General features: G+C 35.7%; 1 protein-coding gene across 5 annotated transcripts in view; it reads left to right on the forward strand.

The window, feature by feature from the left end:
• The window catches only part of LOC105212012 (uncharacterized), a 463,761-nt gene that overhangs the window by 317,474 nt on the left and 120,083 nt on the right, over positions 1-26,204 (forward strand). For all 5 annotated transcript variants that reach the window (XM_054232153.1, XM_054232157.1, XM_054232154.1 and 2 more), the window contains one exon: positions 18,537-18,595. The gene's annotated coding sequence lies outside the window, so the exon portion shown is untranslated. The remainder of the gene's footprint in view (positions 1-18,536; positions 18,596-26,204) is intronic.

Genomic DNA, 26,204 nt, shown 5'->3' on the forward strand with positions numbered 1-26,204 from the left:
ATGAAGATTGATGTTATGCCAGCATTGATTATAAAGAGTGATCCATTTCTATTTCTGGAAACAGAGTGAGTTTTTAATGTAAAGGGTGATCCATTCCCTTCTTCTTTAAAGAAAAAAAAATAAAAAAATAAAATTAAAGAGAAAAAAATATTGTCCGCAGAGTCTTTAGACATTACATATCCCCACATGAACTGTGTGATATTACAGATCTGGCCAAAAATATGAAATTATCTCTCAATAAATCCATCATTTGATGCGATGTTTGGGAAGTGGCGCCGTCTTTTTGAAATTAAATGTCGCTGAGATCACGACCTTCAATTTCAGGCATCAAATAGTCGGTTATCATGGCGCGATAGCGGTCGCCATTGACGGCGACAAACAAAAATAACATGACCATTTGACTCACGTGTGTTCTCACAAAAAAAAAAGGCTATTGAAAAAATACCTCTAATTGGATCACACGATAGATCCTTATAAATATTATCATTTAATATGTCCGAAAAGTGTTGTTTACAAATTGCTACCAGTATTGATTCACTTATTGTATTCGAGAAAGATTAAAAAATCTAAAGAAATTTCAAAATCTGCAAAAAGCTATTCATAATATGAACCCAATTTAAATCAAATATTCGTCTAATAGTAATATATACTATATAAGAGAGAAGCGTAAATTGCCTTAACTGCTGCTGCAGCAATGTAATTCAATCTTCGTACTCGCAAAATGCTGTCAGTTGTTGTAATTACAATGAACAAAATTGCTTTCTCTTAATAAATACTTTGTTGTTGTACTTTTATTGCAGCAATTTTCAAGTAGTTATTTGTATATGTTGCTACTTAACCCAAACTCAAGCACTTATACATGTGCTTACGCACTTAATCTCACTTGTTGCAAACACTAACAATGCATTGTATGCGAGAAATGTTGCTAATTTTTGTGAGAACAATGCTGCTGGATTGCTTGGATTTGTTGAAAATATTTTATTGTCTTCATTTTGTATACTATATGGTTAGATGTACATTTTATACGTATTTACTATATTCAACTACATTGCATAGACTTTTTTAATTCATATTCATTTCATTTACAATATACAAAACTAAGTTTGTCGGTTTATTACGTATTCTAGTCATAGGATATTTTGTTATGGGTATTAATATAAAATAAAATTAATCATTTAATAGACACATATGTAAGCTTTCAGTTTACATGTGAATATAATCCCTCTCAATTCGTGGTGATTTGAAGAAATTTGAGTGCTCTTAACACATTCTTAAGTAAAAACGATTACATTTGTAAGTCATTAAGACATGAATATTATTATTAACAATTGAGAAAGAGTTGAGTTGAGTATAATAGTGGTATGGAGACAAGATGTCTAATGTCTAGGCGGATTCTATTTTTATTATTATTAATGAAACTGTTTCCATTAAATTTTATTAAGATAACATAGAATTTCATCCATATATTCGGCCCTAATCTTCATTATATCCGATATACATTTATTATATAAATCCCATCACAAAATTTTAAAGTCTTTATGCCTGGTATACATGGGCTAGATGAAGTGTAGACCCGCTTATATTAATTTTTAGCACCAGGTCATATTATTATCAGGAATATACTCTCTAAGTTAGAGTCATTAAGATGTTTCTGAGTTTTGACAATATTTTCGGTAAAAAGTCTGCCATAGACAATAAGGTTCTCGTATTGCGATTGTGGGGCCTTGAAAAGTTCTGATCGGAATTCGACCATTTATAGATGAGCGATGCTACACCTCGAATACACTATTTGTTCATAGTTTTATTCCGATATCTTAAATGTAGTCAAATTCTATATCACATCAATTTCAAAAATATATTTTATGGAAAGTAGGCGTGGTTATAAACCGATTTCTCGCATTTTCAAACTGCAACATTAAAATATAAAGGAATTGTTACGTACTTATGTACTTTCGTCCATTCGGACAACATTACCTAGCCAGCGTAGCCGCTGTCTTTATATTCGCTGAACTATGTCAATGTCGTCGTATAACTCGTACAGCTCGTCGTTCCATCGTCTGCGGTATTCGCCGTTGCCAATGTTCTGAGGACCATAAATCTTGCGCAAAATTTTCCTCTCGAAAACTCCTAGTGTCGTCTCATCTGATGTTGACATCGTCCAAGCTTCTGCACCGTAAAGCAGGACGGGAATGATAAGCGACTTGTAGAGCTTGATTTTGGTTCGTCGAGAGAGGACTTTACTGTTCAATTGCCTACTCAGTCCAAAGTAGCACCTGTTGGCAAGAGTTATTCTACGCTGGATTTCGAGGCTGACATTGTTCGTGATATCAATATCATCGGCGTACGCCAGTAGCTGTACACTCTTATAGAAGATTGTACCTTCTCTGTTTAGCTCTGCGGCTCGAATTATTTTTTCCAGTATCAGGTTAAAGAAGTCAAACGATAGTGAGTCACCTTGTCTGAAACCTCGTTTGGTATCGAACGGCTCGAAGAGGTCCTTCCCGATCCTGACGGAGCTTTTGGTGTTGCTCAACGTCAGCTTACACAGCCGTATTAGTTTTGCGGGGATACCAAATACAGACATCGCGGCAGAAGAGCAGCTCCTTTTCATGCTGTCGAATGCAGCTTTAAAGTCGACTCATCGTTTTCAATATCGTTATAATTTCCTCAACTTCTATATTCATCGATTTTTTATGCTAAATATATTCAAATACATTCACCAAAGTCTAACATATTTATGCAATTTCTTTTACTCAGCGCAAATGTCGCTGTCAATTCAAGGCATTTATCTTGATGAATTTATTGAAGGCCGAAGAACGCGAAAGTAATTTATTATAATTTGGCACCGTATCGAATTGCGAAAAGCAAAAGCAAAGTATTCGAATGCTGCCATGCTTTCTGTGGAAAAGTCAATTTCGTGCGTAGCATTTACAGTAGATAAACAACAATCGATATGAATTTAAAAGCAAAAACATAAAATTATTTCATTTGATTCTACAGGAATTTGAAATCCGTTACCACATTAAGTAATGTTGGCATTTGAACATGCTCATTCGCTCGTTTTGTTTTGCGTGTATGGATATTGCGATAAGCACTTGAGCACACGACACTTAATACCGAACATGCGCCGCACAACGCTGTCAGAATGTACGCGAAATTAAATGCTCTAAATTAACGAAAGCAAGTCATTAGTCATTGCGATAAGCATCACGTGGGTTTACACATTGTATTATACATACATACATCAAACATGTGCACGCGAGATTAAATGATGTACTCATACAATCAAATATGAAATTACTACGCATTAGTACGAGTATATGACAGTTGGTAAAAACACCGCTCATAAGAAGGTGTGGTATTTATATAAGAACATATTTTTCATGAATAAGCGCAGAGAGATATTGATAAACACATCAGTAAAATGGTAATTAATAAGAGCAGGTGATTCCAACGAATATTCCGTTTGAACAATTTCATGATTTTAAGGTTCATCAAGGAAATCTTTATAAATTTTAAAGTTGCTTAGGAAATAAACTAATTTATTTTCAAGTACTACAAGACTAAATTAAAACTACTTCTGGTGGCCGATGACTGAATAAACCTCATCTAACTGAGTCAGATCAAACTTAAAATTATTAGAAGCATTTAAATTTCCGTTTTGAGAAAAGTAAGACAGTATAAAGTAGTAAATACCTTATAACATAATTCGCTTGATTTCTTACTAAAGACCTGTGTGGCCACACGCCCACTCACTTCCAGGTCAAAAACCATATCTTAAGAACCATTGGACCAACCGATTTGGATATGTAGTATTTTTTGATATCCTGACCTTACGGTTCCAAAATGGGCGAAATCGGTTCAGAACTCCTACACAAATTATTCATTCCATATCGAATATATATATATTCCATATGAAGATATCGGAGTTAAACTTTACAATACAGCAGTGGGGGTGTCGCATTGTTCATCTCAAAATTTTCAAAACCGAAATTTAACTTCTGAAGACCCCATATATCAGATATGAGGACCCCAGTGCGCTTGACTATTATTTTATCCAAAATATTTGTAAATCTTTCATATATTCTCTAAAAAGTCAGAGTCAGTCCTTGGGACCGTGGGAGGATCATTGCCACGCCCACAAAATGGCGATGACCGAAAACTTATAAAGAGCTATAATTCAGTCATATATTAAGCTATGAAAGTGAAATTTGGTACAAAGGGTCGTACTAGGAAGGGGCATATTCGGATGTAATTATTTGGGAAAGTGGGCGTGACGCCGCCCTTTACTTAGTTTTTTGTACATATCTCGTAAACTACTAAAGCTACATCAAGGAAACTTTCTTGAGTTATTTCTTTTAGGTACTAAATTATACAGTCCAAAAATGGGGGAAATCGGATTAGAACCACGCCCACCTCCGATACAAAGGTTATGTTGAAAACGACTAAAAATGCTTTTTATTCAGTAAGGAAAACCACCAGATACCTTAAATTTCATTTTAAATATGATACAAAATAGCTGCACTCAAATTGCTATACACAATTTTAAATGGGCGTGGCTCCGCCCACTTATGGGTCAAAAACCATATCTCCGAAACTACTCGACCAAATTTCAATGAAATGCGGTTCGTCATATATTCCTGGCTTCTCAATAATATGTTATGAAAATAGTCCAAATCGGTATACAACCACCAAATTGTGCATTTATAGTGTTATAGTGTGGCATCGCCCTTCTAAAAATCGCCGAAATCGGACCATAAGTATTCAAGGCCTCATATATCGAACATGAGGACCTCAGACCTTCGAATAAATTTTTTACGGAAATTTTTCAATGGACTTTGTACCACATATATGCCGAATATGTTGGTCAAATTGTGTGTTAAATTAATAAAATTAAATAAATAAATTGCGAGAGTATAAAATGTTCGGTTATACCCGAACTTAACCTTTAATACATTAGATATCGTGACAAAATTAGGTGAACGTATATTCTTGGTTACACTCTAGCTTGGTGGCGAAAACTAGTGATATAATAGGTCCAGGGATTACCACAGCCTCATATACCATTCTTATTGATTTCAAACTTAACAATGTAAATATTTGTGCGTATACCAATGCAGGTTCCATAAAACCTGAAATAGTGGAATTCGAATTCCTTTTCCTTACTTCCAAAATAAATTGTCAAAGGTTCATATTTTTGGCTCAAGACTTGTACAAATTCTTCAGTAGTACTTACGTCTTATATTTATGCCATTGAAATGTTCAAAGCAAAACCCTTTACATAAAAAAAATCTTTAACCAAACCTCTTTCCACATTAAATACTCTTTTGATATAAATAATCGCCTTATAAGACGCAACAACCACACTATTTCAACTTAAAACTGTAGAATAACACATGTTATAGTCAATTTGCTACAAAAGCTGCCATTCTCTAAATACAAGAAATCTAATTGAAAATTGTCTATTTACTAATTAGTGAAAGCAACTTTATCATAATCTCATTGCAAACACACACAATATACTTTCACAAAGTCGCGAAATTCTTGTAATTAACAAAGACGACACACAATTGCCACTGAAATGAATTGCAAGTTTAATTATTAAATTTTCCGCGAACCTTTCACTTGCGGTTTTGCGCCGTTCAACGCGGCGTATACGTAATATTTGTATTATGTCACCACAGTTAGTTTTAATAGGCTTTAGCAAACTTTAAGTATCTGAAAGCCGCAAAAGAACAAAATGCTTGGCGGTGTCTATCAACCTAAGCACATCAATTTAAATACGCGCAGTCATTTGTGTTTTTGTTTGTGTGTGTGTGTGTGTGTTTGTGTTGTTTTGAAATAAAAGACAGTCATTGGCTTTGATGAAGTAAGCTTTTGCTTGACTTTTGACTGTGTATATTTTCTAATTTCACTCGCATTACCACACCAACAACAACAATAAACAATCAGTCATTTGTACTATAGTTGCCGTTGCTTAGCTACAAGCGCGCTTTAAGTCAAAAGACTTTGGCATTAAAATTGTGGCGCTTATAAAAGTAAATGTGCTGAAAAATGAAGTATAAGACATTGATAAACACATACATACATACACATATACCACAAATAGTTTCGTTGACGAAAAGCACAAATCAAAATTGAGCTGCAGCCCCTGGCGTATTTTGAGGGCGACCACAATTTATGTCAAGGGAGTTGCGTTTAGCGCTGTCATTGTAATTAATGACGTAGTGCCACAGTTTACAGTTTATTGTTGGCATAGCAAAAATATTGACATGAGGTTATAAAGTGTTTAACATATGAGTACATTCGTAGATGTATTTAGTTAGTATTTACATAAAGGGTGGTTTTTTAAGAGCTTGATAACTTTTTTAAAAAAAAAAACGCATAAAATTTGCAAAATCTCATCGGTTCTTTATTTGAAACGTTAGATTGGTTCATGACATTTACTTTTTGAAGATAATTTCATTTAAATGTTGACCGCGGCTGCGTCTTAGGTGGTCCATTCGGAAAGTCCAATTTTGGGCAACTTTTTCGAGCATTTCGGCCGGAATAGCCCGAATTTCTTCGGAAATGTTGTCTTCCAAAGCTGGAATAGTTGCTGGCTTATTTCTGTAGACTTTAGACTTGACGTAGCCCCACAAAAAATAGTCTAAAGGCGTTAAATCGCATGATCTTGGTGGCCAACTTACGGGTCCATTTCTTGAGATGAATTGTTCTCCGAAGTTTTCCCTCAAAATGGCCATAGAATCGCGAGCTGTGTGGCATGTAGCGCCATCTTGTTGAAAATACATGTCAACCAAGTTCAGTTCTTCCATTTTTGGCAACAAAAAGTTTGTTAGCATCGAACGATAGCGATCGCCATTCACCGTAACGTTGCGTCCAACAGCATCTTTGAAAAAATACGGTCCAATGATTCCACCAGCGTACAAACCACACCAAACAGTGCATTTTTCGGGATGCATGGGCAGTTCTTGAACGGCTTCTGGTTGCTCTTCACCCCAAATGCGGCAATTTTGCTTATTTACGTAGCCATTCAACCAGAAATGAGCCTCATCGCTGAACAAAATTTGTCGATAAAAACATTTCGAACCGAACACTGATTTTGGTAATAAAATTCAATGATTTGCAAGCGTTGCTCGTTAGTAAGTCTATTCATGATGAAATGTCAAAGCATACTGAGCATCTTTCTCTTTGACACCATGTCTGAAATCCCACGTGATCTGTCAAATACTAATGCATGAAAATCCTAACCTCAAAAAAATCACCCGTTATAATACATTTATAATATATTAGGGTGAGGCCTTTGACAGCAGATTTAACTAAGATAATGTTACGTTGAAGCTGAAGCAAGTATATGGAAGTATCTTTAATTAGCTAAAATACATATTTTTTATCACTACACATTTCGTCTAATGCTACGCCAGCTATTCTGGATAGATCTTTCACATGTGCGAGTTTCCAGAGTGCCCGTAAAATTATTTATAGAACCTGATACAACTTGAAATCAGCCAAATATTAGGTTGGCAAATATCTCCCTGCCTATAGACCGGCATGTGGTATCTCGTGACATCGCCCAGGAGATGGAAGTTAGTCATCAAATCATTTAAACCATCTGCAAAAGGCTGGATACACAAAAAAAGCTTTATGTTTGGGTACCGCATGTTTTGGTGCAAAAAAACCTTCTGGACCGAATCAACGCCTGCGATATGCTGCTGAAACGGAACGAACTCGACCCATTTTTGAAGCGTTTGGTGACTGGCGACGGAAAATGGATCACATACGACAATATCAAACGAAAACGGTTGTGGTCTAAGTCCGGTGAAGCGTCCCAAACAGTGGCCATGCCGGGATTGACGACCAGGAAGGTTTTGTTGTGTGTTTAGTGGTATTGGAAGGGAATTATCCACTATGAGATGCTGCCATACAGATGCAGGCCAGACGCTTATTTCTACCATCTACTGGGAACAACTGGACCTCTTGAAGCAGGCGATCCACAAGAAGCGTCCAGAATTGGCCAACAGGAAGAGTGTAGTGTTCCATCAGGAACACACTTCGTTGATTACTCGTCTGAATCTACGAGAGCTCGGATGGGAGGTCTTATCGCATCCACCATATAGCCCGGACATAGCATCAAGTGATTACCACCTGTTCCTGTCCATGGCGAACGCCCTTGGTGGCGTAAAGTTGAACTCAAAAGAGGCTTGTGAAAAGCGGCTGTCCGAGTTCTTTGCAAATAAGTATGGGAGCTTCTACGAGGGGGTTATTATGAAGTTGCCGTCTAAATGGAACAGATTATCGAACGAAACGGCACATATTTGCTAATCGACATCGCACAAGAAATATAATCAGAGTAGATCGGAGAAATAACAGCCTTTGTATACAATCCGTAACATCAAGTTGGTTGTAGTAGAAATTGTTCACATTAGACTCTTTACAGTCTAAATTTCGGACACGATTCCCTTACCTGTGAATGACCGCCTTGGAGTCAAGGAGGAAGTCAATGGCATTTAGTTTGGAATTTTTAGATAATCGTTACAACACTATAATTATGGTGCAGGCTTGTAAAGCTAACATCGAATTAGTCATTCTACACTTAGAGCTGGAAGATTTCCAACAAAACTAATCTAGTAAAAATATAAAATCAGTTGGCAACACTATGTTACTATACAGTTGAAACATTTCCTTCTATTTTCCCCTCTTCCTTAATTATTTTATTTAGAAATTCAAATAGGCAACCCTGTTTCAAAATATAAACTTTGGCATTTGAAATTTTATAATAATTTAATTACCTTCACAAAACTTAAACACATGTGGCAACTCTGTAAAATAATATTTTGGTAATAAACACTTTTCTGAGGTTTTTTAGTGATTTTATACAGTACTTATACTTATTAGAATTTCTAATGAAAATTAAACTATCTGGCGACCCTGTTCAGCATTTTTCATTTAATGTAGAACACCGTGTACTCTCTTAACTGTAATTCCTTTCCTAACAGTATTATTTTTATTGTATATTGAAGTATGATTGTGTTCCGCGAATATGATCCGATGTTCAGTGGTCTCAATTTCACTCGATCTCTACATACTCGACATACGAGTATAAGTAACCCTAATGCATCTACTTATAAGCATACACTTAAGTATAATATATAAGATGCTTTTCAGATGCCACACATTACTCATTCCTTTTTCCCCTACTTTGGCTGACAAGATTTTAGCTTCTGAAATAAATAGTTTGGCATTAGTCGCGGGATTTTCTTCATTAAATTTCACACGTGATTTAATTAAGCGGAATAAAGCAGTGGCTTGGCCTTCGCGTATCCCCTTTAAACTAAAAGCCATCCTTTAAGTTACTTTCATAGCATGCTCTTGTCTATTTTTGTTAACGTGCTCTCTTAAGTTACTTGTGGCAATGTTAGCGACTTTTAGTTCAAAGTTTGAGCTCCTTTTCCATATTCTTTTGCCATAAACTACTATAAATCGGTGGCCGAGCTTAGCCGGAACCTGCTAACCTATTCTACGTTGCACTCTTATTATTCTTTTTTTATACCATATTCTCTTCTTCATTCATACAGCTATGTAGTGAGTCTACTGCCATTAGTTAGTTATGTGTATGTGCATCCACTAAAGTCGTTAGCGGAAATGCGCACGAACCTCGCTAATGGGCAGCTGAACTCTGTGTAAGTACCACTCTCTCAACTATTAGTTGGTCATTTGCGATAAGTGCAAGTGAATAAAGGAGAGTGCAAGCTTAAGCGTAAGAAATTGTTCGGAAGAAATTTATATGAACTTATTTAACAAAAGATGCTTAACAATAAAGTTGTGGGAAATGGTGCTCCACAGGGATAAGATGAGAAGAAAAGTCTTTATATGTTTAGGTAAAAAAAATGGCAAATATATGTGATTCGTGGGATAATGGCTAAAATATGAGTACAACTATAGAATAGCTCTAGTTTTCTCAGTTGAAATGTAGACAAGACGCTGATATGACCTTAATGACAACGCATCAAATTGCAATGACAAACTTTCAGATATGAGACAATGCCATTTTATTCAGATGCTAAAAGATCTTAGAACTTTAATCTTTTATTTCGAGTATATGTACTTTAATACAAGATTGATGCATTCCTAACTAAGATATGGCGAGAGAAGGTAATGTCCACTATTTAAATTTTTATACTCTCGCAACAAAAGTTGCCAAGAGAGTATTATAGTTTTGTCCACACAACGATTGGTTGTAAGTCCTAAAACTAATCGAGTTAGATATAGGGTTATATATATCAAAATGATCAGGATGACGAGAAAAGTTCAAATCCGGATGTCTGTCCGTCTGTCCGTGCAAGCTGTAACTTGTGTAAAAATTGAGATATCTTAATGAAACTTGGAAGACGTGTTTCTTGGCACCATAAGAAGGTTAAGTTAGAAAATGTAATCGGACCAAAATTTGGTATGAAGGATCGCACTATGAAGGGGCATATGTGGATGTAATTTTTTTGGAGAAGTGAAGGGGCATATGTGGATGTAATTTTTTTGGAGAAGTGGGCGTGGCCCCGCCCCCTACTAAGTTTTTTGTACATATCTCGCAAACTACTAAAGGTATATCAAGGAAACTATATAGAGTCATTTCTTTTAGGTACTAGCCTATACAGTTCAGAAATGGAGAAAATCGGATTGTAACCACGCCCACCTCCCATACAAAGGTTATGTTGAAAACTACTAAAAGTGGGTTAACTCAAATAACGCCAGAAACATTAAATTTCACATAAAAAATGGCATATGGAAGCTGCACTAAGATTTTTTTTACAAAATGAAAAATGGGCGTGGCATCGCCCACTTATGGGTCAAAAACCATATCTCAGGAACTACTTACTCGACCGATTTCAATGAAACTAGGTTTGTAATAGTTTCCTTACATCCGAATGAAAATAGGCCAAATCGCTTCACAACCACGCCTACTTCCTATATACCAGAATTTTAAGACGATCTGAATCGTTTACTTTATAATATATAAAGTAAGTACTAGTGAAGATATCGATGCAGAACTTTGCACAAATACTATGTTAATAGTGTGGCAGCCCCATTCTAAAGATCGCCGAAATCGGACCATAGGTTTTTAAGGCCCCATATATCGAACACGAGGACCTCGGTGCTTCTAACCTAATATTATGGTTTCCAACTTTCAATGGACTTTATACAATATATATGACGAATATGTGGGTCAAATTGTGTGTTATATTATATTAATTAAGTTAAATAAATAAATTGCGAGAGTATAAAATGTTCGGTTACACCCGAACTTAGACCTTCCTTACTTGTTAAATTTATAAATTTATTTAGCAATTAGGAAAGTAAATGTATATACTTTGGAACTACAGTTGAACTTCCCTAACTCGAATCACCATAATCCACAAAAAAACTTCGAGATAGAGAGATTTCGAGTTATGGAAGGTAATTTGTATGAAATTTGACTTATATTACCAGTGCAAGAGTTCGAGATATGAAGAACTTCGAGTTATAGAATTACAAGTTATGGAAGTTCAACTTTATTATATTTCTCAAATTATTTCACGATTACTGATGTACATATTCACCAGTTTCCGGAGATACCAAACTTTAGTCGCGGGTTTTTATTGATAGTTTGAGTATGTTTTTTCGAAAATTTTGCGGCTTAAGCCACTAAAGACAGATAAATTTGTTCTTTGATATTGAAATATAGTTTGAACATTACCCAGCTCAGATTGTTAACTGATCAAGAAATCAGGAGTTCTAAATATCTTCATCGTATTTTGATCAGTATCAATGTCTTGATGTCCATATGTCATCCATTCAATGCATACTTGTACATATGTACCTAGTTGAAAATGATGAATAAAAGGCCAATAAGTACCACTTGCAGAAGCATTATTCAAAAATATGGAAGTCCACTCGATATAGAGGGGGATTTGTAAATAAAAGGGACTATAGAGAAGTTCCTCGGAGACTACGTAAATCTAAACTTTGTATTCTTTTGTGCAACATATCAGTTTATCAAGAAGAGAGCATTTTATTTATGACACAAAATAGGAAAATCTTGATAAATTATCAATATGCGGAATTTGTCAAGTGCGCAGAAAAGACGTCTTAGTGTTTGCAAAATATATCGGGGTATATGGTCACTTCGACTGCATCTTTGAAGACTTCACCATTACCAAGTTAAATGTTGAACGTAACCATACGCTTCCTGTCTTTGTATGCTAAGTTGACAAATAATACCTAACAGTAATGTCAAACTGATAGGTTGTCTTTGACTGCTAAAACTCTCTGCATTTTTTGCCAACTAAACTCAAGAGAGGAGATGTATTTTATAATTTCCCTACAATACGAATTAATAATGGTCCAAAGGCTAAGTGCATGTGAACTTTTCTAAATCTTTGTAAATATTTCGTATACTCATTGTACTCTATATACTCTAGTCTACTTAACTTTACGTAGATTGATCATTGACATGGCAACGATCGTAAAATGACTTTATTTTTCATTGAAAAGTACAAAAGCGCATATTATCAATAACCCAGACGGCTTCTGACGGAACTCATTCAACCATTCGTCAGCCAATCAATATTGCCTTGCAGAGCAACATCAAATGACTGTATGCCTTTTAACTGCAGTAGTTCAATTGCACTTTGAGTATTTTGCAAAACTATTTAAAATGCGCACAATTTTCTATGCCACATAAAGTAGTCGTAAGCAACACACACACACACACACTAGTATATGCTCACATGCTTAGCATACTAGGAATGCACTTTGTGTATTTTCTAAGCATAACTTGTAAGCTCGGCAGCTCAAAAGATTCGCAAGCAGACATTTGAAATGCTATTACATGAGTAATACACAAGCATTTGGCATGTCTGTAACGGTTACAAGTGCAGCGTACTGCCTGGGTACTTAATATATTTATGTTGAGTGATTGTGAGTCAAAAGTGCGTTTCTACGAAAGATGCCTTAAAACATACAAACTTGTCTACAAATAAGCTTTTAAATGTTTTGCTATTTATTAGTCAGTTGCTGATTGCAAATATATGCGAGCCTTTTGCTCTATATATGGGTGTGTGTGTGTGTTTGTTGCTAGATATTCAAGTGCCGCATATCAAATGCAACATTGCATTTCCGTGCTTTTTACCGCAATAGAAGAGCAACAGCCGCAACAACAACTACCACCAAAAGCGCCAAGCATGCGTAAGTGCATACGGATATGGCCACTTCGAGCTAACAACACTCATACAAAATGTTACTCATACGCGCTGTTGGTCGTCATATTATTCATATAGCGTTATGTGTATGTGGGTTGTTGCATTTATATATGCAGCTGCAACTACTTGTAATTTGTATATATTTATAAATATTTATACAAATAACATGCACAAAAACAACAATAAAAACATGCATTGATAGATGTATGGGTGTGTATGTGTGTGTGGGTTTAAGGCAACATAAAGCATCGTTCGGTGGAGTACATATACTTGACTTAAGTTGGAGTTAGTGCACTTTGGTCAACAATGTTGTATGGTACAACAACAACAACAAAAACAATAACATGAAAAACAACAACAGAAATATTAACAAGTAAGTAAAGGCTAAGTTCGGGAGCAACCGAACATTTTATACTCTCGCAATTTATTGAAGCAATTTTATTAAGATAACACACAATTTTACCCATAAATTCGGCATAAAGTTTAATAGAATAACGAAAACCGTCATATATAGTATATGAGGGCTGAGGTATTTCCTGAACCGATTTCATTCCTTTTCACCAGCAAGGTGCACTATATCCAAGACTATACGCTCACTTAATTTTGCTAAGATAGCTCACATATTAACCAATACATATATGCGGAATATAGCCCATCGTATTTTTGAAAAACCTATAATTAGGTATATGGGAGCTAGGAGATGTTATGACTCGATTTTAATAATTTTTGGAACAGAGACCCACTGTTAGAAGAAAACAATTTCCTCTGAATTACATTAAATTATCTGAGAGATTTATCGATATTTTCGGTTAAAATTTATCCTTAGGCGCTGAGTTCAACATGTTCGATATCTGGGGCTTTGAAAAGTTATAGTCCGTTTTCGACAATTTTTTCACAAGTGAAGCCAGCACTATTTGTGTAAAGTTTTATTCCGCTATCTTCATTGGTTCCTTATGTATACATTATAAAGTGAAGGAATCAGATGGAATTAAAAATTGAGTTATATGGGAAGTAGGCGAGGTTGTGAACCAATTTCGCTCATTTTTTATCCGTGTTATCAGGGTGTCAAGAAAATATTATATACCGAATTTTATTGAAATCTGTCGAATAGTTCCTGAGATATGGTTGTTGACCCAAAGTGAGCGATACCACGCCCATTTTTCATTTTGTAAAAAAAATCTTAGTGCAGCTTCTTTCTGCTATTTCTTCTGTAAAATTTTGTGTTTCTGACGTTTTTCGTTAGTGAGTTAACCCACTTTTAGTAATTTTCAACCTAACTTTTGTATCGGAGGTGGGCGTAGTTATTATCTGATTTCAACTATTTTCATGGTGTGTGGTGGGGTACGTAAGATAACCGACTGCAGAAAGTTTGTTTTATATAGCTTCATTGGCTAGCGAGATACATATATACAAATAACCGATTTGAGTGCGGGGACACGCCCACTTCCCCAAAAAATTACATCCAAATATGCCCCTTCTTAGTGCGATCCTTTGTTCCAAATTTTATTTCCATAGCTTTATTTATGGCTTAGTTATGACACTTTATAGTGTTTTGGTTTTCGCCATTTTGTGGGCGTGGCAGTGGTCCGATTTTCCCAATTTTCGAAAGTAACCCTCTCACGGCCCCAAGTCACATGTGTGCCAAGTTTCATCAAGATATCTTAATTTTTACTCATGTTATCCGTTGCACGGACGGACGGACAGACAGACATTCGGTCTCGTCTCGTCACCCTGATCATTTTGATATATATAACCCTATATCTAACTCGTTTAGTATTATGACTTACAAACAACCGTTATGTGAACAAAACTATAATACTCTCTTGGCAACTTTTGTTGCGAGAGTATAAAAAAACAACAACAACAATATTAAAAAGAACAACAAAAACATGAAACGTGAAAGCAGCAACGACAACAACAATAAATGATAACTACTGCAACAACAATAATAGCAACAACAACAACCACATACCAACAAAACGGCACATTTAATCCCTTAGTCCGGCCTGGCTAGTAGTACTTCCTTAACGCTTACCGCTTACCATTACGCTCGACGCTGTATCCTTTCGCTGCTTTCATATTCCTGCAATCAGCTTAGTGAAGTCATATGTTTCCGTCATTTTTAAGTGTTGCAACGGCTTTTGTTCGCCGACTCCAACTGTTATTGCAAATGTTTGCATGCAATATATTAGAACTGTTGTTGTCGTTATTGTTGTTGCTGTTGCCGCTGTTATTGTTACACTTTGTGCTTTGTTACCTTATTGTTCCGTTTCTATTCTGCACTCAGTTCCGGCAGCGTTGACGCATAACGAGCACTCATTGCTTGCGTTACATTTGCCGGCCATTGTGTTGTTGTTGTTGTTGCTGTTGTTGAAGAGCAGCTCAAAGAAGGCAAGCTGTACTAAGAAATAAAATATTATTTCTGGTCGAGTTATTTTTTATTATACGCTGTTGCTGTGTTGTTATTGTTTGTTTGGGTGCGGCGGCGTTTTCCCCATTCACATTCAGTTTGACTGCTGCATTGCACTTGTTCAGCATCAGCGTCATATTGCACTGCCATGTCCTGTAATGACAGATATCCATGACAACAACAAGTATAGTATAATACGTAGTACAACAACAACAATAGCAGTAAAATTGAATTTGTAACGCTAACAAGCGGCAACAATGGCATAAATTCTTGATATGACAAGAGAAAAAAAATAAAAAAAAATAAAAAAATCACATAAATTGTTGCTCAATCCACGATAGCTGCCTGTAGATTTGTTGTCTCTTCTTGCAGCAGCAATTTTTATTTTCATCTACTTAACTTCTGTCATTCTGTTGTGCCATTCAGCGTAATGTTGTGTGAAATTGCTAAGGCTTAGAATCTCATTTGTTGTCGCAAGGCTTGTTGGGCTTCTTACACACTTACACGCTTATCTTTTATAGCGATTCCGCTGCTCTTTGGAATATCATATTTGTTGGCTAAATCGCATAATTTATTTCTCATTGCTGTATAGTAGTCCGCTCATTGTTGTTCTAGGTAGTGTAATCAATTGCAATTCTACTTTACAATGTTTTCTAAATTAATTTTGATTTTATTAACACTCTCCGCTCTTGTATGTATGTGATTGGCGTTGCAACCGTTTAGCCGGTTATAGCCGAATCGACGATAGTGCGCCACCTGTCTCTCTCCTTCGCAGTTCGGCGCCAGTTGGAGATCCCAAGTGTAACCAGGTCGCTCTCCACCTGGTCCCTCCAACGGAGTGGAGGCCTACCCCTTCCTCGGCTTCCTCCGGCGGGTACTGCATCGAACACTTTCAGGGCTGGAGTGTTTTCGTCCATTCGGACAACATGACCTAGCCAGCGTAGCCGCTGTCTTTTTATTCGCTGAACTATGTCAATGTCGTCGTATAACTCGTACAGCTCATCGTTCCATCGTCTGCGGTATTCGCCGTTGCCAATGTTCTGAGGACCATAAATCTTGCGCAAAATTTTCCTCTCAAAAACTCCTAGTGTCGTCTCATCTGATGTTGACATCGTCCAAGCTTCTGCACCGTAAAGCAGGACGGGAATGATAAGCGACTTGTAGAGCTTGATTTTGGTTCGTCGAGAGAGGACTTTACTGTTCAATTGCCTACTCAGTCCAAAGTAGCACCTGTTGGCAAGAGTTATTCTGCGCTGGATTTCGAGGCTGACATTGTTCGTGTTGTTGATGCTGGTTCCCAGGTATACGAAATTATCTACGACCTCGAAGTTATGACTGTCAACAGTGACGTGGGAGCCAAGACGCGAATGCGCCGACTGTTTGTTTGATGACAGGAGATATTTCGTCTTGTCCTCATTCACCTCCAGACCCATTCGCTTCGCCTCCTTATCCATGCGGGAAAAAGCAGAACAAACGGCGCGGTTGTTGCTTCCGATGATATCAATATCATCGGCGTACGCCAGGAGCTGTACACTCTTGTAGAAGATTGTAACCTTCTCGGTTTAGCTCTGCAGCTCTTATAATTTTTTCCAGCATCAGGTTAAAGAAGTCGCACGATAGTGAGTCACCTTGTCTGAAACCTCGTTTGGTATCGAACGGCTCGGAGAGGTCCTTCCCAATCATGACGGAGCTTTTGGTGTTGCTCAACGTCAATTTACACAGCCGTATTAGTTTTGCGGGGATACCAAATTCAGACATCGCGGCGTAAAGGCAACTCCTTTTCGTGCTGTCGAAAGCAGCTTTAAAATCGACAAAAAGGTGGTGTGTGTCGATCCTCTTTTCTCGGGTCTTTTCCAAGATTTGGCGCATGGTGAATATCTGGTCAGTTGTCGATTTTCCAGGTCTAAAGCCACACTGATAAGGTCCAATCAGTTTGTTGACGGTGGGCTTTAGTCTTTCACACAATACGCTCGATAGAACCTTGTATGCGATATTTAGGAGGCTGATCCCACGGTAATTGGCGCAGATTGTGGGATCTGCCTTTTTATGGATTGGGCAGAGCACACTGAGATTCCAATCGTCAGGCATGCTTTCTTCCGACCATATTCTGCAAAGAAGCTGATGCATGCACCTTATCAGTTCTTCGCCGCCGTATTTGAATAGTTCTGCCGGTAATCTATCGGCCCCCGCTGCTTTGTTGTTCTTCAAGCGGGTAATTGCTATTCGAATTTCTTCATGGTCGGGTAATGGAACATCTGTTCCATCGTCATCGATTGTTGGACTCTCCGCTCTTGTGCAAAAAGATAATCAGGAGATGAAGGCTGGATTAAAGCAACAAGAAGAAGAAGAAAACACTTTATACCCTTTTCACACAGCCAAATTAATTGATCAATTAAAATTTTGATTGAGAAACCAGTTTTTGCCCTTCACACTGCTGGCTACTCGATAACCGATCAGTTGCTACTCATTTTTGTTTTTGCTTTTCATAAGTTGGTAAATTTCATCAGCTGATTGCTACTTTTTAGCAGCCAAAGAGCGTACAGTATGTCAAGAAAGTGTTTTGACAAGAGAAATATGAAAGGTAACATACTGTATATAATAATTACAAATACGGTCTTTGTCGCACAGTTGCATTCCATTTTCAAGTCGATTAAAATTCAAAAAAAAAAAATTTTATTTTGTTTGGTAAATCGATCTTAATAAGCATTTTAATCAAGCAGAGGCCGATTAATTAATCAATTAGCAACTACACTATATAACAGTAGTTAACAGTGGATATTCGTTTAGCATACATTATATTTATGAAACCTTGTTTAATTTAACTATCAAATTATATATCTCTAAATTAAATTTAAAACGTCTGGAATAAATTTGGATTTTTTTCTTCACTTCAGGTACTTTGTGGGAAGCGTCAAGAGCTTTTATAACCTAAAAATTAACTTCAATTATATTGGTAAGTTTTTAAATTAATTTAAAAGTATAGTATTTAACTCTAAGTAGAGTTTAGATAACAACAACAACGAGCGTAACTTACAGACTTGTACCATGATGAGTCTAAAAAGTCCCTGACACTATAGTTGCTGACTCAGACCGCAACCGCATGATTACTGAGGACGCTACATCTACTGTGTCCTTCAATTGCCATATATCGTGGTATCATAGAAAGTCCATAATTGAATAGACTCAAACCTATAAAAGTGGAATCATATCCGTGTAATATACGTAACAAATTGACAGATCCACTTCGTTATAGTATAAGCATTTAAGTGGTACAAGACTTATTACACTACTGACATTGACGCTGGGAACCAAAATATTACGGCATCATTTAGAATCCTATTCTTCGGAAATATTTTGATTATTTTCACTCAGGATCAAAGGATAAAAAATCTTTCGCAAAACTTATAAGAATCAATAAAGTATTTCCATATTTGCGAACGAAATGAACATTTTAAGTATACATAGTATGTTACTAAAGATTTCAGTATAAAAAATATCGATCATGTTTTTATTCTAACCCTACCTCCTTTATAGCCATGTGACACTGAAGACATCACTTTGCATTCGTCATGCCTCAACCAAAATAAAATGACAATAAATTTACGCATCTTGGCATTTTTTCTGCATTTCAAATTCAAATCCTCATTAAGTGATTGATGTAAACAGCTTATGCACAAGTTAAGCTCACGTTTATCCGCGTAAAAGAATTAATAAAATTTAAGTAAAAAGTGACACCAGGCACATGGTCCAAAATAAAACAAAGGAATAAATTTTGTATACAAGTATGAGTATCCAGCGTTTCGCAGACAATTTCAAACTAACTTATTTTTTATTTAAACGCAAAATAATCAATACCTGCTAACAGGGGACCAGTTAGTTACATGTGTATATGTAATTATTGTGACATGTTCAGCTGTCATCCTATCTCACATGTAAGGGTTGTGGGGTCTTTGTCAGGTGTTTGTGAGCATGTATATGTAGAAATAAAAAAAAATATATGAAAAGGATTTATTTTATTCTTGCAAACAACAAAGAATACTGTAAACAGTATGTAGTTAGTATGTTTGATTTCCAACTTGAATTACACTAGATAGCATTAAGATCGAAATATTGGTTTCTAAATATCATAAGGTATTAAGTTCATATTTGAATTGCTTATTAATCTCATGAAAAAAATGTTATGATCGATGAAGATGAAGCTGCAGTCGAAACATAACTCAATTACTATTCGTCATAGTCTACAAAGTACGGCCGTTAATGGTCAGTTTGAATGAAATTGTGAAATCGAATAAAAAACATTCACACGGTTATGTAGAAAAGTACTAAAAATTGCACCCTTTTGAAAGACATGGATAAATCTAGTTAACGTACGAAAGAAAAGAGAAAATATTAAAATTTGAATTTTTGACAGAATTTTAACAAAATCTTACTTTTTTAGTCAAATTTATGCCATATATTGGCTTGAAAAAAATAGTTGTAAAAAATTAAAAAGAAAATCTTTCGTTTATTAATTAATAATTTCATTTGTGTGCAAAATTTGAACAAAAGCTTTCCACAACTCTTAGAGAAATGGTGTCCAAATTTTGAAATTTTAAAACCCACTTAAGCCCTTAAATTCTTATTTTATAGTTAGAAATCGCACGAAACTCACGCCTTACTATATGGCTCAACGTTTCGTTTCGTCTCATTCTCTCCATTCACAATATATAAATTAAGCACTAGTGAATATATCGAAATACATCACAAGTTCTTTTAAGATGTGGCATCATTAGTCTATGATTTGCCGAAATCGACCAACTTTTTAATTAGGCTGTCTTTTCACCAAAAATAGTGGGAAAGCACATTTTCCTCATGAGCCCCTATAAACCTAATATACGAATTTTCAAATTTCCCCTTAGCTTTATATAGTATACCTTAAATATCGGTTATTAAGTGAAAAATCTCAACTAAATTAGGTGAACGTATATCTTAAGATGTAGTCGCACTTGGAACTATTGCAGGCCCTGCATACTACGAGTGTAGTTATCTCATTTGGCTCTCGAACAATCACTTGAATGATTATTATATTAACATTTGGGACTATAGTAACACAGTAATCCAATAAATCTTTATTTGTTTCGACTAGTTTGTTGTCAGTTGAGTAAGCGTTTTTCTTATATTCGAGTCAATATACGATATTAATATAGTATTCGATGATTTAAAAAAAATGTCGATGTAGAATTTGTCGCTTTCGTTCAGATAAAGAAATGCTATGCCCCCAACACACTTTGGTCTCAGAACACCTTTAAGATCCCAAACAAAGTTTTCAGTCGTTTCAAAGCCAATTATAGAAGACTCAGCTGATGTAGTTGGTACCTCAAGGAAAAATATTTAAGCTTCGAGTGTTCTTTTAAATTTAAGTCTCGAAGTAAATAGTGAATATAATGAATTCACTGCCTCATTACCTGATATACATACAAACTCGTTTGTTCGTGGACATGAAAAGTGCAAGTAAAACTAAGAGAGAGAGAGAGAGAAAAATCAGCTTATCATAATTACTTGCAAAAGCCGTAAGTTGTGCATCGTTAAGTTGATAGACGTTCAAACAAAATTATTTATGATGTGCCAAAATGATAACGACAGAAAGTAAGTGCGAGCGAAATTGGGCGCTGGACATTTGCTACGCAGATAACAGCTCACTCAGTGGCTACTCCGTTGAAGTGGCGTGAATAAAGTTGTTTTAAATTTGCAGAAGATTGTGTTGTTCTAACTGAAATTTCTATTATCAGGCAACTTACTTTGCGCTTAATTTTTCTCAAATACTTTTTTGATTAACTTTTTCAAGCAGCAAATGCAATTTAGTTATTTTTTCGTTTTTGTGAAAGCGACTTTGTATCAGATTTCGTAAAGAGTCATATAAAAGAAATGACATTGACTGTGTGCTCGTCCTTTACCAACCAAATTTGCGCTTGAAGAATTTATTATCTCACACAATTTTTTTTGTATTTCGTTTTCCGCTTTTCTCTAGTCGCTGTTGCTGCCGCTGTGCTGCCCACTGGTTGGCATCATTTTCATTTCAATTTTTTCCACTTGATTTGCACTCGTTATTGATAGCGTTAAACTGTCCATGGAAATTGCTAAGCATCTCAGCGTTCTTTTTTTTCTCGCTATGCTGTGTCATCTTCTTTTTGAGCATACATACAGAGTAAATAGATTTACTTAATGTAACTTTGTTAGCAGAAAATTGAAACTTAGCATTATTTATTTAGCGTACCAATAGTCACTGTTATAAATACAATTTCCGCTCTCAACTTCTGCTCGCTCACCCAATTCACTATATTTGTTTTCATTTTTTTCCCTTTTTTTGTCCTCTATGCTTCTGTTTTGCTTTTCTTTCGCGAAAATGATTGACAAATTGCTTATAAAATCAACTTAAGTCTTCCAGCTGCAATCATCCAAAGTTTGCCGCCAGCCAAAGCTTCCTTCCTGCCTTTCAGCACCGCCATCTATCTGCACACTCACGTCTCCGCGCTCCTCCTTCCGCCACGCAAGCTTTCACTTTCCATTTCTCTCTGCTTGTTGAAGGTCGTTTGGTATTTTTCTTATCATTTTGTGTCAGTCTTCGATTTTTCTTGAGCCAAATTTACTAAGTTTCTTTTATTGTTTTTTTCATTTTCTCATTTTTCTTCTTTTTATTTTGTGGATCATTTGTAATTTTTTCTGCAACATTTTTTCAAGCTTCTTTCTGCTTTTGTTGAACGTCTGTTTGCCTGCTGTGACATTTTTTGAGACAGCACAAAGTTTTATTCGAGCATATTTAAATTAATTAACTTGTGATAAATGACGAGCGCAATGACGAAATATCCACAAACGAGCGAAAATTATAATTGGTAAATTATAGCTGAACATTTACGGTAACTTGTTGCGTCAACAGCAGACACCTAAAGGTATGCCGAATGGAATGTTTTTATTAATTTTTTGGAGAATTGTTTTCCAAGTGTTAAAATTACTAGAAAATATTCGGTATAAAATATATTCAAAATTTTTTTTTTGGAATATCTATAGAAAATGTCAGGAAAATTATCAAAATTCCTTTCGAGAATGTTAGGCCCTTAAAAGTATGCTGCATATTTTATTTTCTTATAGGAAAAGTAATATAAAAAACGTAACACAATATTGTTTGAAAAATATATTTGAGATCTCAAGTATAAGCTTTTAAAAATCACTCGTTGTTTCGTGTAACCCGGTACTGGAAAGTATTTTAAGGTTATGTTTAGAAACTCGCTCGAAATAAATTCTATATAATGAAAACTTAAAAAACTTAATATTGGAAGTTCAAACCCTATTATAAGTAGTATAACCTCCCATCTGAGCTACTGACGAGTCATCTACGAAGTGTGTGGTCTGTCCTTGTCCTGGTGGAACACTACACCCTTCCTGTTGGCCAATTCAGGACGCTTCAGATCGATCGCCTGCTTCAAACGGTCCAGTTGTTCGCAGTAGATGGTAGAATTAAGCGTCTGACCATATGGGAGCAGTTCATAGTGGATAATTCCCTTCCAATCCCACCAAACGTACAGCAAAACCTTCCTGGCCGTCAATCCCGCCTTGGCCACTGTTTGGGACGATTCACCGGCCTTCAACCACGACCGTTTTCGCTTGATATTGTCCTATGTGATCCATTTTTCGTCGCCAGTCACCATCCGCTTCAAAAACGGGTCGAGTTCGTTCCGTTTCAGCAGCATATCTCAGGCGTTGATTCGGTCCAGAAGTTTTTTTGCTTCAAATCATGCGGCACCCAAACATCATGCCGTTTTATGTATCCATACCTCTGCAGATGGTTTAAAATGGTTTGGTGACTAACTTCCATCTCTTGGGCGATGTCACGAGATACCACATTTTGGTTAATGATTTGATCGGTATTTTTCCATGATTTGATCGGTATTCGTCGTTACAGGTCGTTTTCACCCACTCTGAATCGTCGAAACCATTCCCATCCCCCAAAACACCATTAAGCTCACGGAACGTTTCTCTAACGGATTTGCCTTTAACGAAGGAAAACTTTAAAATAGCGCGAATTTCGGCGTTGGTGAACTCCATGTTTACACGTCTATAACTGTTGAACGCAATATCCAAACAAATCCTGCATAGCGTCGTTTTGTAGGTTATGTCAAGACCTTTCAAAGATATATAGTATCGCCAGATACGAGCTCCGTAGCGCTTTATACGTATCCGAAAGACAAAAAGTCGGGAGCAAGATATTTGACAACCTAATATGATTCCATATTTATCTCGTTTGGTTTTATGCTTTACAAATAATAATTAGGCGAACCTTCATACACTACTATTCACTATACTTTTTACTAATATAAAAAATCAAGAAATTCTTTCATTTGCTGCATAATATTGATATGCTCTTATTGCTGATTAAAAAAGATTTTAATTAAAATTTAAATTACAAATTACTCCTAATTTTATTTTGGTTGAAAGTCTGTAAAAAATAAACTAAATAATTTAATTTTCAACAAAACTATGCACGGAGATATTAAAAATGCATGCATTTTGAAATTATTCTTTTGCTATTACTAAATTATGATTGTGGTAAAATGCGAATATACTCGACTCTCAATTGCATAAGCCCTATTAATAGTACTCACATAGCACACAGAGTTTTCTATTTGGAACACTTAATATTAGGGATGACAGACTATTAGAAATGGCGCGAAATTGAGCAATTGACACTAGCAAAATTGGTAGAGAAAGGTAGTAAAACGGAACCGCATATATGTGAAGAACAAGCGACATTTGATTAACGTTTTTTCGAAGCATTCTAGTCATTACTTTTGAAAAAAATAAAAATCTATTAACATCAGATTGGCCTGGTAATAACAAAATGTTATGTAGTTATCCATAAGAAATATTGAGAGTCCACGATATCTCTCTAATCCTCTGCAGCCTTTCGCAAATATTGAAATATATTAGTTCGAATCGTCTCAAAATGTCTTCTCAGAAAATCGGGCGAATCGTTTCATTTGAGATCAAAACCAATTATGTTTGATCAGAAAACTTGTGATGGTTTAGAGGATTATAACCTTTTCGCACAGCTAAATTAATTGATCAATTAAAATTTTAATTGAGAAACCAGTTTTTGCTCTTTGCCTTTGCTTTTCAAAAGAATTTGGTAAGTTTCAACAACTGATTGCTATTTTCTTAATAACCAGAGCCATTATTTCCCGCAGCAACATCTACCGTCGAGTAGTATAAATGCTATTGTCAACTCGATTAAGAATTAATGTAGAAAAATGAGATTTTAATTTTGTATGTTAAATAGATCTAAATCAGCGCTTTAATCAAGCAAAGGCCGGTTAATTAATCAATTAGCTGTTGTGCGAAACGGCTATTAAACGTTTTGTTTATTAAATGAATAATCAAGGTGGTTTGCCTGTTTTCGAATTTCTACTTGTTGCTGGTATCTACTCATTCACCAAAAATATTTAAAAAGTCAGCCTTTATTATTTAATCACTTTAACGCATTAAAGCATTATTTCTTAAGTGTGGAACAACATTTTTAAAATAAGGATTCAATATGGATAATATATGGGTTGGTTCTAAGCCCAATACATATTGATCTGAGTTTCCTAGAATATTCCTAAAAAAACTATTTTAGAAGAAAATTACTGAATTCCTCCAATAAGATGAGACGAATTTCCTCCCAAAATTGAACAATATTGCCATCTCTAATGCCACGCACATCTAATGTGGATTGCAAGTACCGTTATTTGAGTATTCATTGACGGAAATTATGCCAACCACAGACTATGTACATTTCATTATCGCGTGGAAAATCGATCGCCATATGTTTATACCGCTTTTATATGTATATGGTATAATATATGTGAATAGATTAACTGTTAAAAAAGAACTCACACTTTGTATAGCGGAAAGCGAACGCGACTGGAAAAAAATAATAAATAAATATGATATTAATTTAATATTTGCGGTTTGCGTGTTGTAATTCATCTGATTTTTTCCGCCGATGTTTTTTGTCAGATAAATGCCTAATTGTGGTTATTAATGCGCAATGTGGTAGTAAATAGTGTAATAATAAAAATTCATTATATAATAAGTTATATGGGGAAAATGCGGTTGCTTAATCGCGTTAAATCGAATTTGCTTTATTAATATTCGTTTTTTGTTTATTTTCGACAAAATAAAGGTCAAATTATTGCTTTGTAGCGGGAAAAAATTAAATTTGTGGAACATGTGTAGTTAAGGTGGCTCATATGGAGCTTTAATACAGTGTTCTTTTGGTAGTGTTCGGAAGAGATTTTTTCAAAAAGTCTATAGCAACAGTCTGGTTCTGAGTTTATAGAGTTATAATATTGAGTCTAGGTTAGGTTAGGGGATAGAACTCCGCAACTGCAGACAATCTCACCTAGACAGATTCGAGTGTCCTTTGTGATACCAAATTCTTGGGTCTAGCTACGGTTGAAAAAACTTTAAAATCTCCTTTTATGTCAATACAAAGGCAGGTTATCTGATCTTTTGTGCTCGAAAAATGAAGGCAAAGGCTTGATTGTTCT

Source organism: Zeugodacus cucurbitae, chromosome 5 (genome assembly GCF_028554725.1).
Source record: "Zeugodacus cucurbitae isolate PBARC_wt_2022May chromosome 5, idZeuCucr1.2, whole genome shotgun sequence".
Lineage (NCBI taxonomy): Eukaryota > Metazoa > Arthropoda > Insecta > Diptera > Tephritidae > Zeugodacus > Zeugodacus cucurbitae.